Genomic DNA, 12,369 nt, shown 5'->3' with positions numbered 1-12,369 from the left:
TCACATTACTTTATTTTTTTTGTTTTGCAAAAAAGTGATCTAACACTTATATATAAAATTCAAAACTAGATCTAGTAGTATTAAATTATATTCATTCTCATGACCTAGGTAAAGGATGATAGAATTTTATAAATAAATTATACTAACATTCTTAAAATATACTCCCTCTGTCCCATTTAATTATATACGTTTCTTTTTCACTGCTCGACACGCACTTCAATGTTCTTATAAAATATGGTTCTATAATTCTTTTTAAAATATTTTTTTTCTAAATAAAAATATAATATTCAAACTTTTATTCAGAAAAGAAAAATCTTAAAAATAAGTTATAGAACTATACTATACTTTACTGGAGCATTAAAATCTGTGCGTCTTCGTCTTCCAATGTATATAACTCAGGGAACGGAGGGAGTAATTTGCATTACCAAGAAAACGGCGAATATTTTCAACCGTAATAACGGTAAAATAATGACTGCTTTTTCGTGTAGTGTCGGAATAACTGAAATTATTTTAAAGTGCGATCTATGTACTACTTGTGTTGCAGAAACAATTTGCTACTATGAAATAAACTGTGGATGGTTGACAATGTGTGATACAAGAACAGCTAGCAACGGAGGTCAATTCTGCACATCTAGCTATGTACTCCTATAATGTTAGGGCTGTCTAATTCTATGTGGTGATATCCCAAAAGCAAGCATGCTACCAAATTTAAAGTATATAAGCAGCCTTATCCTGTATGCATTGCATAGTGGTGGATGGAACAGCATAGTGGTGCCAAAAGATTGAAAACGCCAGACTATTCATTCATCAATAAGCGCATGGGTCACCCATACCACCATCATCCCCGTCTTTGTCTTATGAACTTGCAGGCTCATGTTGGAGCTGTACGTATTAAATATCATATACATTCTTCATCTGATTCAATTCTCCTGTCAACACAATGCGTGTTTTTAGATATACTGGTGTCGAAACTTGTTATATGAACCAAATATAGTAGTACTCCCTCCGTCCCCCTCAATTGTTTACATTGGAGGACACGGAGACCAAGACAATGTATAAAAAATGAGTAAAGTTTGATGAAAAGTGTGTAAAATGGTGGGACCTATTAATATTTAATAATAGATTTGAGATTGTGGAGGAAAGTAGTGGGTGTAATAGTAGTTTTATTGTTAAATATGAGATAGTTGTGGAAGATAGTGGGTGTAATGATGGAAAAAACTTACTATTTATAGTAACGTAAAAAAATGAGAGGGACATCTCAAAATAATAACCGTAAGGAAACGAGGGGACTGAGCGAGTAGTAATATATACACACCGATTAAGTTGGACTGCATCATATATCGACGAAATATTTTAAATTTTTCATAATTACTAACATATCCCGTCAAATGTATATAGTTCTACTATTTAATGGACGGAACAGGGGTATATTTGAAAGAAATGAAAGTCTCATTTATTTTAAATTGATAAAGTTCCCTTACAATTTCAGTCCAAAAAAATTTAATAATAATAATATATATATATCAGCTCCACGGTGACGATTTTTAACTTGTTAAGCTGTCTAATACTCGTTAACTCCGCATTAGTATGATATATATATTATCCATTCTGGCCGTGACTAAGCCCGCACCGATCTGTTTCGGACTACTCCCAAAAGGTCTCATACTAGTGGAGTTGTCCAGCTGCTTATATTCAAAATAAATCTTCTTTTACGTGGACTTTGGTTGACACTCACTTAACAATCTTCCCTCAAGCCAAGAACAACTAATGACCTTAATAGCGTCGCTACTCATCGGTTCCACGTATCGTGGGACACGCTGCCCGATCCCTTTTGTTAATTAGTAAGATTTTCGATACAGGTCGTCCAAGATCTCCAATCGTAGTTTTAGAGAGCCTCCTCGAATCACACAACTACAGTCTGCAACTCACAAAATCCAACTTCTTAACCTGGCTCTGATACTTAGGCCGCCCGCACAGATTTGTTTTCGTGCTCCTCCTAAAAAACCTTATACTGATGAAGTTGGTTCGGTTTTTTACATTTAAGACAAATCTTTCTTATCTTTTCGACGTGGGACTTGGGTTCACACCCCTCATCCATTTTCACTTTTGAATCTCAGAAACTTTTGTTTAATGAATTATTGTCAGTAGTGACAAGTCACCTCGATCAGTTGTAATGATAAATTCTCATGATTTATGTAATCGGCAATCCGGTGATATCCAACTACCTAATAATTCGGTCACGCTAGAACAATATCCCGATTCACATGAGTACTTAGTTGTAATAATAATGCTCGTATTCTTTATTCTTGTTGAAGAAAATTCGGTGATATGGAGTGGAACATGCGCAACAAGTTCCAAGAGACTCCTTTTATACTCCAACACGTACTAATATTACTCTATACTCCAGTTGACAGCTTATCAACATGTGCTCGCTCATATTAAAGATGTTTGGTGATAATTCCACGCGATTCGATTAGCATGAGTGTTCTCTGGTAATCGTTGAGCAAATAGAAACGTAAACACATGTAAATATTGAATATATTTACGTAAGAGGGAACCCATGCATAGTTTGTCTAACAGAAAGGAGACACCCATGCTTATACAGTTATGTCTCGAAGTAAGAGTTTAGTACTTGCATTCTTATCTAGACCCTAGGCTTATCAAATGAGTGTCTGTTGAGCAGGGACAGCTATCTAGAATTTCGAGAAGTCGTTAGCAGCTATAGTACAGGTTTTGTCCAAGATAATATTGGCAGGGAGGGAGGTGTTGTGCAGTAAATCTCCTTGAAACAATTTTTTATGTACGACTACGAATTGTTGTGGATGTCAATTTTTAACGACCACGAGTTCAATGTTTTTTAAGTTCTGCACCACTTGGCGCATCTATACATAAATCTTTTTATGTATTTTTTGACATTGTTAGTTATAAACAGTAACAACAGTTTTTAACTCAAAAAATAGGTTAATGATTATTTTATTTTTTGCTAAATTGGTGAATAATTGTTTGATAAATCTAAATATATTTGGGTACAATAAACACGTGAAATATGTTAATTTAGTTGTATACTCCTCCGTCCTAGTGAGTAGTATATGTTCAACGTTTGCACGTATTTTGAGATTGCTATAAAATACAATTACATAATGTTCTTTTAATTTTTTTTGAATAAAAATTTAAATATCAAATTTTTTATCAAGGCAAAATAAAATTTTTAAAAAAATTATGAAACTATATTTTAAAAGAGCCTTGAAAAAACATGCCAAAAAATAACGTATACAATTGAATGGGACATGAGGAGTATAATCATTTAATTTATCGTCTTCATATATATATATATATATATATATATATATTATATTTTGATTACTTATAATCATAAAGAAATATAAAATATTGACGACATCAATGTAAATTATGTATTAATTATATAAAATCACGGCTTGAGTAAAATGTTATATATATATATATATATATATATATATATATATATATATATAATATTTGTATCAGGTTTTTATAGGGTTTCGGATCTGAATCGGGTTTCGGGGAGGGTCTCGAATTTGAATGTCACATGTCCAGATTCAGATCCAACTTTTTCGGGTTTAAGATAAAATTCAGACTTAGATCTAAATCCAGCTGCAAAAAAATCGAGTTCGATCAAAACAGATTGAATATCCATGAGGTCGGACAAAACTGTCATCCTATTGATATGACTTTTTTGAATTAGCAATTTTTTTCATGGCCTTACCGTGTATATACGAAAGTATAGCACATTTATATGATAATTATAATAAGCAGATCCCAGGCATTTCTTATCAATTCTCCCATCTTTCACATCGAGTTTGTACTCACTTTCGGTAAGATATAGGATACGATGTGTTTGACACCACAATTAGAATAAACCTAAATCATAAAAAAAAAAACGGTCTTTACACTAAACACATACCACTCTAGAACTTAAGAATAAATCAACCTTAAAGGAAGAGGTCTATCATAATTTGAAAAATGGCAACCAGTAACCACCGATTTCTAAAATAAATGGCGTTGAATATGGGCGAAGTTTGTTTAGGAAAATGCTAGGGACCCCAAATATTTATCCCCAAAATTTTTCCCAAATGACGTGGCAAAATCTCATTGGTTGCATTCATTCCCATAATAATGAGACCCCCTTACCCAATCAAATTTCGCCACTTGTTAGCCACGTCATTTGGTAACAAATTTTGGAGAAAAAATTTGGGGTCTCTAGCATTGCCCGTTTGTTTAAGAACTTTATAGTCATGACTCATGGCCTCAAATCCGTGATATACGACACAGATTTGTACGTAGATAACAAATCCTAGTGGCCAGTCTGACGAATTTTCTAGCGATTGACACGAGTATTGTTTTGTTAGCTGTAACGTTGCTCTAACTCGAACAATTAAAGTTCTGGCCTTTTGGCACATCTGAGTCGAAGAAAACTGGGTCGTTCCCTTTCAATTCTTAACATTCGGAAAAAGGACGTAACACGCATTTTAATATTTATATAAGATATAGTTTAATAGGCGCATATCGAGTAATAAAAAAAAAATGTTAAGAAAATGGGTGAGACAAAGATGGTACTATTTATGGGCACCTTTCTTGTTATTAAAGTTACAGTCAACCGTAGTTCAATAAAAAGGAGAAGGTTTTTCTTTGTTTCCAGGAAAAATGAGATTTCATCGATCATTCAAATTTTCCATCAAAATCATCCATCAGGACAATGAGCTCCGGGTTACCCTTATTTTGTACACATAATTCGAATTTTAAATAAATCAAAGTTATTCCTTTATAAAAAAAAATGTTACATGCTTTATATGAAATACGTACAAAATCTTAAATAGTCATATGAAATCGGAGACACTTAATATTTAAGATATTTGATTCGTTATTAATATAATTAATTAATGAGAATATAATCACAAACCCACGTGTTAGTATTTGATTTAATAAATTTGATTCATAGAATAATTGGAACAAAGACCATATTCACTTCAAAGAAATTACAAATCATACTCTATCACAATTTTCTTTTATCACCTTCTGTTCACCTTGATTAATAATAAGGGCCTTCATGTATATATTGTACACATTATTCTGGAAAATTCCGACTATTTCTTAAATATAATTTCATCAATTTAATAATTACATTTCATTTTGATCTAAAATTTTCGGTAAATTTATATATCCTAAATTGATGCAACATTGTAGCAAATGAAATAGGTCAACACGTGAAAATTATAAGAGGTGTTCTATTTTTAGTTGTCCCGACACTTGAAAGAAGCTTGTAGAAACTTGCAAAACTGTTGATAGAAAAATGGGGCATGAATGGACGCCCATCATGCATCTATTTTAATCAAGAGAGACTGCCATAAAACATACTGTAACATTTCTGTGGCTCTCGTTGGTGTGAAATCGTATTATGCCTTTTGATATTTTTATAATCAAATACAATTAATGGTATATGTTTGATACCATTGGCATGCTAAATGACGGAACGAAAGTTGGCTCTGCTGGAACCTACATGCGTTATAAGTTCAATATTTTATTAGATTGGTTGATTGAAATCGTCGACTTGAGTTCTTTTTTTGAAACTTTTGGGGTACTAGAAAAAGTTTAGTATAAATTATACAAGCATGAAAATGGAACTATCATACCCTCTCGAATGGCACAAAGTTTTTAATATATGCAGAATAATCATAATCTTTTTGAATAAAATAAATAAATTATACAATACATATATTTGTTAACGTATAGTGTTTTTAGTATTCATTCGAGTACTACAACAGAAATCGCATACTGCAATAGAAATTTCCGTCGATAATCCACAAATTCTGTCGGTAATCACGTTTAGCGACGACAAATTCCGTTGCAAATATCGCCGTTGGTAACGTATTGCAACGATTTTTTTTTTTTAGTTGGCATTTGTTATAATGAAGCTGCAACGGCTTAACAACCAAATTGTAGTTGTTTTTTGCACTTTCCATGTATCAAAATAGCGACGAAATATTCTGTTAGCATTAACGGTTTAACAACAGAATTCTAGTTGTTTTTTTGACTATACCAAAAATAGCGATGGAATATTCCGTTGCAAATTATAGAGGTCAATTAATTCAAATTCACGGAATCTAATTTAACGATATTTAACTAAACACTGAGTAGCTAAAACTAGTACTCAAAAATTCGTATAAGCACTCAAATTGTCAACACACAGCTGAGTGGAATTCGATTTACAATTTTCGCAAACTTATATAGTTGTAGTTCACTATACGCATGTGTTCGCAGAACTTTGCAATAAGCATCAAAAGGGCCTCAGTCGTATAGTTCTATTGGGGCTAAAGCTATAACCAAATCTAACAGTCCAGATAAACAAGCGAGAAATAAGTGGTTACAGATTTATAAAACAATGGGCTTTAGCTACTCGGCCTGTCGGCCAGCCCAAAAGCAAGACAGTAGGATCAAGGATGCATATGTAACTATGAGAACATTTTCTCTTCTTTCTTTGCTTTTCTGATTGCAAGTAAATTTTGCATATTTATAGTGCAGCAATCAACTAAGAAAATGAGGTCACATGAATGATGAAAAAATATGTCATCGAAAGTGCAACCTTTATCAGCATGAAGATAAAATTTGACCAGTATTATTTCATTTGATTTATTAAATACATATTCTTTAAAAAAAAGAGCAACTTTTTTTTTTTTTTAACAAATCCAAAACAAGACATGACTATCCAAAAAGAACTGCAATTTCAAGTACTTCACGTTCTTTTGAACACAGCAACCGCAAACCAGACATAAGTAGGTTGTTGAAAAAAACTCAAAAGCATAGGTCCGAAATATATGTATTTATATTTTAGATAAAACATGTAATATTAATAAAATTATTTTATATACTGACTTTTTTTCTGAATTTTTATGGTTCACTTTCAGAAATATCAGGTAGATCTGATATAACATAATTCTCTCCTAAAACATGAGAATTTCAATATATTTATTCAGATTAGAATTCTCCACTAATAAAAATCTTATATCTATATAAAAAATAATTATTAATATGTGTTTATGAACACACAACCCTGTTACATTTACCGACTCGAAAACACATCCTACGTTAGCTCAAACATTTAATAAAAACTGAATCACTCGTAATTTAATAATAATAATAATAATAATAATAATAATAATAATAGTAATAATACTTATTTATTAAGTTTACATATTTAGGTATTAAATGCACCTTATGTTTGGTAACATGTATACTTAAGTTTTGAAAAGCAAATTAAATGATTAACAGAGAACATAGTCGAATTGAAATTTGAAAGAGACACGCTGATTATAATATCATATATAATCTATTAACTTTATTTCACTCTAAATCTTAGTTATCTTTTATAATCTATTAAATTTATTTCCCTTTGAATTAGTCTACACTCTACACTCTTCGCTGTTCAAGACTTGACTCTATATATTAGGGTCCGGTCCTTGGTATATAATTGCGAGAGACTATTTATTTAGCCAACACGGCCGCTGGATATGCATCCAACGATCGGAAACTGTGTGTTGGTTAACTACTCCACAATCATTAATGGCTACGGACCGCTACTCATATATTAGTAATTATGATCCACAATAAAAATTCATAAACAGTATATATTCAACGCAAAAATCACTAAATAATAAAAATTCTAGAATAAGCGATTCTTTTGCTGAAAATATATTATTTTTCTGTATTTTTATCAAAAATTTAGAATTAATATCATTAACAATAGTAAAAAAAAGGCTCATAATTAACTATATCACTGTATGTATGACACGAGCGGACCCCTGTATACATGCCGATTGCCGGTTGAGTAAGAAAATATATGAAAAACTGCGTTTTTGGCGAACAGTTTTCAACATAAAAGAAGTAAGCGAAATAAGAGCATCTCCAGCAGAGTGCTAACATGTTCCCTGAATATATAATAAAATATTCATTTTTTAAGGGATTACTATATTTTAGTGAATGGGAACTCCAACAACATTCCCTATTTCTATTCCCTATTATTATTATAATATTATATTCAACTTGTAAGTAGGAGAGAGAAAGGAGGGAAAGAGGGGGAAAAGAAGAGAAGTGAATATTTTATTATTCAAAATAGTATGAGGAATGGTTCCACATTCCTTAAAAAAAATGAGGAATGAAGTGCACATCCTAACTTTTTAAGGGATGACTAGGACTCTGCTGGAGTTGTGTTTTATGTCATATTCCTTATATTAATAATTTAGAACACTATATAGGAAAGCTGCTGGAGATGCTGTAAAGGCCTGAACCTAGTACACCTGGCTTGCAGGTGGGGGCAATCATATCACGCAAGAGACTGAGAATAATCGGAGCGTCGGCGAAGATAGGAGGAATACTTGACAGATAGAAAGAGATGGATAGAGACACGATCGAGGAGAATCATGGACGGAGCATGCATGCGTAGAGTTTACTACACCAACCTGGTAGCCACTGGAGCCCACACACTCCACTTATACACCGCCCACAACCCTTCAAATCATCCATCTCCCATTTTCTCTAGTCGACTGGCCCCACCAGCACGACATCTCCCTATACGTGATGTTTGATAACCGCTTATAAGCACAACTTCCAAATTTATAAATTAGAAATATATATTTGGACTGTTTATATAAATAGTTAAGAAGTACTTAAAATAAGCTAGCGATACTTATATTTTGTTTCATAACTTTACTTATTTTCCAAATATTTTAATCAAGTTTTAACTTGTTTTTAACATTTTAACTTTTATTTCACTTATTTAGGAAGATTCATTTTTTTTAAATTCACCTAAGCAGCCCCTTAGATCACCCTCTTCTTCTCCGGACCCACCGGCGGCCACATTTCGCCGACGGCAGGTCTTTCTCTCACCCGACCCTTTCGTTTTCTCACTTAAATTAACCAACAGTGATAATCCCGGTGCATGCATGCATACTGGTGTGTGTGTACATATGCATTTTATCATGGAGAAACTAATTATCCTAAAATGTTGAAATTTCAGTGTAAATTTTGTGAAAATTTAAAACTAATTTCAATCGTGATGCAAAATATAGTGAGTGCGCGTGTATGTTTTATGTATTCGTAGTGGGTTGTTAAGATTCGGCACTGATCATGAAGCAGCAGAAAATAGTGAATACCGTGAAGAATATATATTAGTGCTAGAAATCATGTCCACCCGCGACTTTTTTTTTTGATATTAGATCGAGTATGTAACAAATTAAATTAGATCTATATTATGTGTATATACTACGTGAGGGTAGAGTTTTAGTATGAATGAAAATTCAATGCAAGAGTTTGGCCAATATTACAAGGTAGCTAGTCAAAATCGGTGGAATTTCTCTGCATTGGTCGAAAATCTGTGGGCAATGCTTCTTTGATTAATTTAGTTGACTGGTCGATTACTATGCCCACATACATTATTTATCTCCGGTCTTTGTTTGAAATGTTGTTCCTTATGTAGGGTATTAAATACAATAGCTCATGACTAATGTGATTAATATCATGATTTTTAATTAAGAAAAAGAGAGAACGAATATGCATACGCTATCTAACCTTTGTTACTGAACAAGTGAACGTTTACTAATCAGAAATTATTTATTGAGGACTTTTATTTAAATCGCAATATATATAATCATTTAATTGATTAAATTTTTAGGATTGATCGAAAATTTTGAGAACATTGAATAAAAGTCGTTATGACGAATGTGATCAAGATTTATCGAGCTTTTATATATTCTGAGCTCGAATTTTAAATTTAATAATAAGAGAAAAATGGAAGATTCATGTTCTCAACTTTTATTCGTTTTAAGAAATAAGACAAGAGACAATGAAAAGAAAAGTTTATCATTTTTCAGCCTATTTGTCTCAAGTTCTGGAACTCAGGAAATCTATATAGATTTTGGTTTTGAAAACTCGAGTAATTCTTCCTCTCGCGAGTACAGGAAGTCATGATCTTCTTTCGTTCTTATTCTGTCCCAGCTGATGACTTGCCAACTGCCACACGGAAGAAGCCAAAGCTGCTCATAATAGAACTATAGAAGGCAAGCTTTATTTCTTAGGGGCAGATCTGTCAGTAGCTAAAATATAAATTTTGAATACTAGTGTAAACCAAAAATATTAGAGTACATTACTATCGATATTTTACATCACTTTTAGACCCCGGACCAACCGGCTACTCTTCGAATCCTATTATTATAAAATTTATTCGTTGATACTCATATTTTTCTGTTTGACCTCTTGATGACAGGGTGCTGTGCGGGATATATCTAGATACAAAATCTTAGGAGGGCATCAAACAAATTTTCAGAAAACATCTATATATTTTCAAATTTTGGGAGGGCACTTCTTTATTTTGTGAAATTTAAAATGATGAAAAAATATAATTTTTTTTAAGGGGCATGTGTACCCGTGCCTCTTTCTAGATCCGCCTATGGTGCTGTGATCAGTGTTAAGAATAGAAATTTGGGACAGATCAGCTGTAATAAATTCTGATAAGATCCATCATTTGACCACAATAAACATAATCGAGCACAGTGTTGCCCAATTCAAGTTGAATATTCTGAAACTAGTTGAGCTGCTCATGTATGAGTGTTTAAATCGGACAAAAAATGGTGTTTCAAACTCGATAATAAACTAGTCGAGTGAGGACAATCACGAATAATGTATACTGAATTCAAACATAATCGAGCAGTTCATAAATTATTTATATATGTATGCATGCTACTCGACCTGCATAAAGTTTTACTACTATCTATCTTATGTTGTATTTGGTTGGGTGAATGAAAATGGAAGGAATGAAATGAGATTTGAACTATAATTTAGTTGAATGTATAGTAATTTCATTCCTTCCATCATTTCATTTTTATCACCCTTAACCAAAGTTCAAACTCCTCATTTTGTGAAGAAATGATCCATTATTTATCATACCTATTTTTCACTCAAATCTTATCATACAAAATTTGCTCTCATTCATTTTTTTCAAAGTTTTCCCTCCTACACTTTATTATTTTCTTTTATTTTTATTCATTCCATTTCTTTTCATTCCATTCATCCCAACCAAACACAACATGTAATTATAATCTCACACTCAATGCAAATGCCAGGTACTCCGTATATCTTATGTACTATTTGTGGTTATATAATTCACATTTGGGTTTGTGATCTAGTGTGTCCATGAGCACACGCTAAGCACTAATATTTATATGATTGGAGAGTTTTGATTGGTGTGGTTGTTGTAACTTGTAACTGTAGAGGGTCCACTATTATTTAAAAAGATAAGCCAATAGAAACCATCCAAATTCATAAATTTTGGTGCTTAGCGTGTGCCCATGGGCATACCATAGAAAAACCGTTCACATTTTAATATATTCAAAGAGTTACTCAGACTTCTTCAAATTTTAGATAAATTTATCTGAACCGAGTTGAGTTAGATGACTACGAACCAATCTCCGAGTTAAACAAGTCGAGATCGAGCTAAATGAACAAAAATCTTAGTCCAAATTTATTTACTGACACAAAGAATTTTTATGTAACTGAACGTATAATATATCTGTCACCATGTCTTTTCCTTTCCATCATTTGCATGTGTGATATATTGGCTCTGTTTGTTTACCAGAAGCAGAAGTTGTTTCTGTCTTCTGCTTTTCTTGACCCGTTTGTGTAAAGAAGCATAAGCATTTTTAAGAAACTAAGAATCCTAACTTCTCTATCACAGCTTCTGCTTCTTTTCCAAACACTTTATTTACTTATTTACTTCTTACTTCTACTCCACTTTTCTGGTTTAAGCAAGAAGTCACTTCTTTTAAGCTTACTCAAACGGCCCTATTATCTGATGTTTTCATTATGACAAGTTTATAATCCTAAACCAAAGATTTGTGACCTCTAATGACTTATCAATACTCTTACTAATCATCAACTAATATTGGTTAACGATCTTGATCACCCGGCCGTGGCACAATTATATATCTAATGCAATGCTTTTAAATGCCTAGACAAAATATGCTACTGTGAGAATTGAGAAGTGCTGTCTTGCTAATAATGATCCACTATTATTACTTGTAATTGACATCTACGGCCTTACACGAGAAAGATCAGTTTCAACTTTCATCACAGTTCATATATAGACACTGTATTTACTAGACACTGCACAGTAATGTGGAGTATTGATTCGTTTTAACTAAATAACCACTAATTAATCAATTGATTAATTAATGAAGTTGAGTATATTTCAACCCGTAAATTCCTCCCTGATGACAGCAGCACAGCACTAGCACGATATACGCAGGCGCAACCACCCACAATGCCACAATGGCATAATGTAGG

The sequence above is a fragment of the Daucus carota genome, chromosome 2, assembly GCF_001625215.2.
Source record: "Daucus carota subsp. sativus chromosome 2, DH1 v3.0, whole genome shotgun sequence".
In the NCBI taxonomy this organism is placed as follows: Eukaryota; Viridiplantae; Streptophyta; class Magnoliopsida; order Apiales; family Apiaceae; genus Daucus; species Daucus carota.
Note: the sequence above shows the minus strand (reverse complement) of the source record.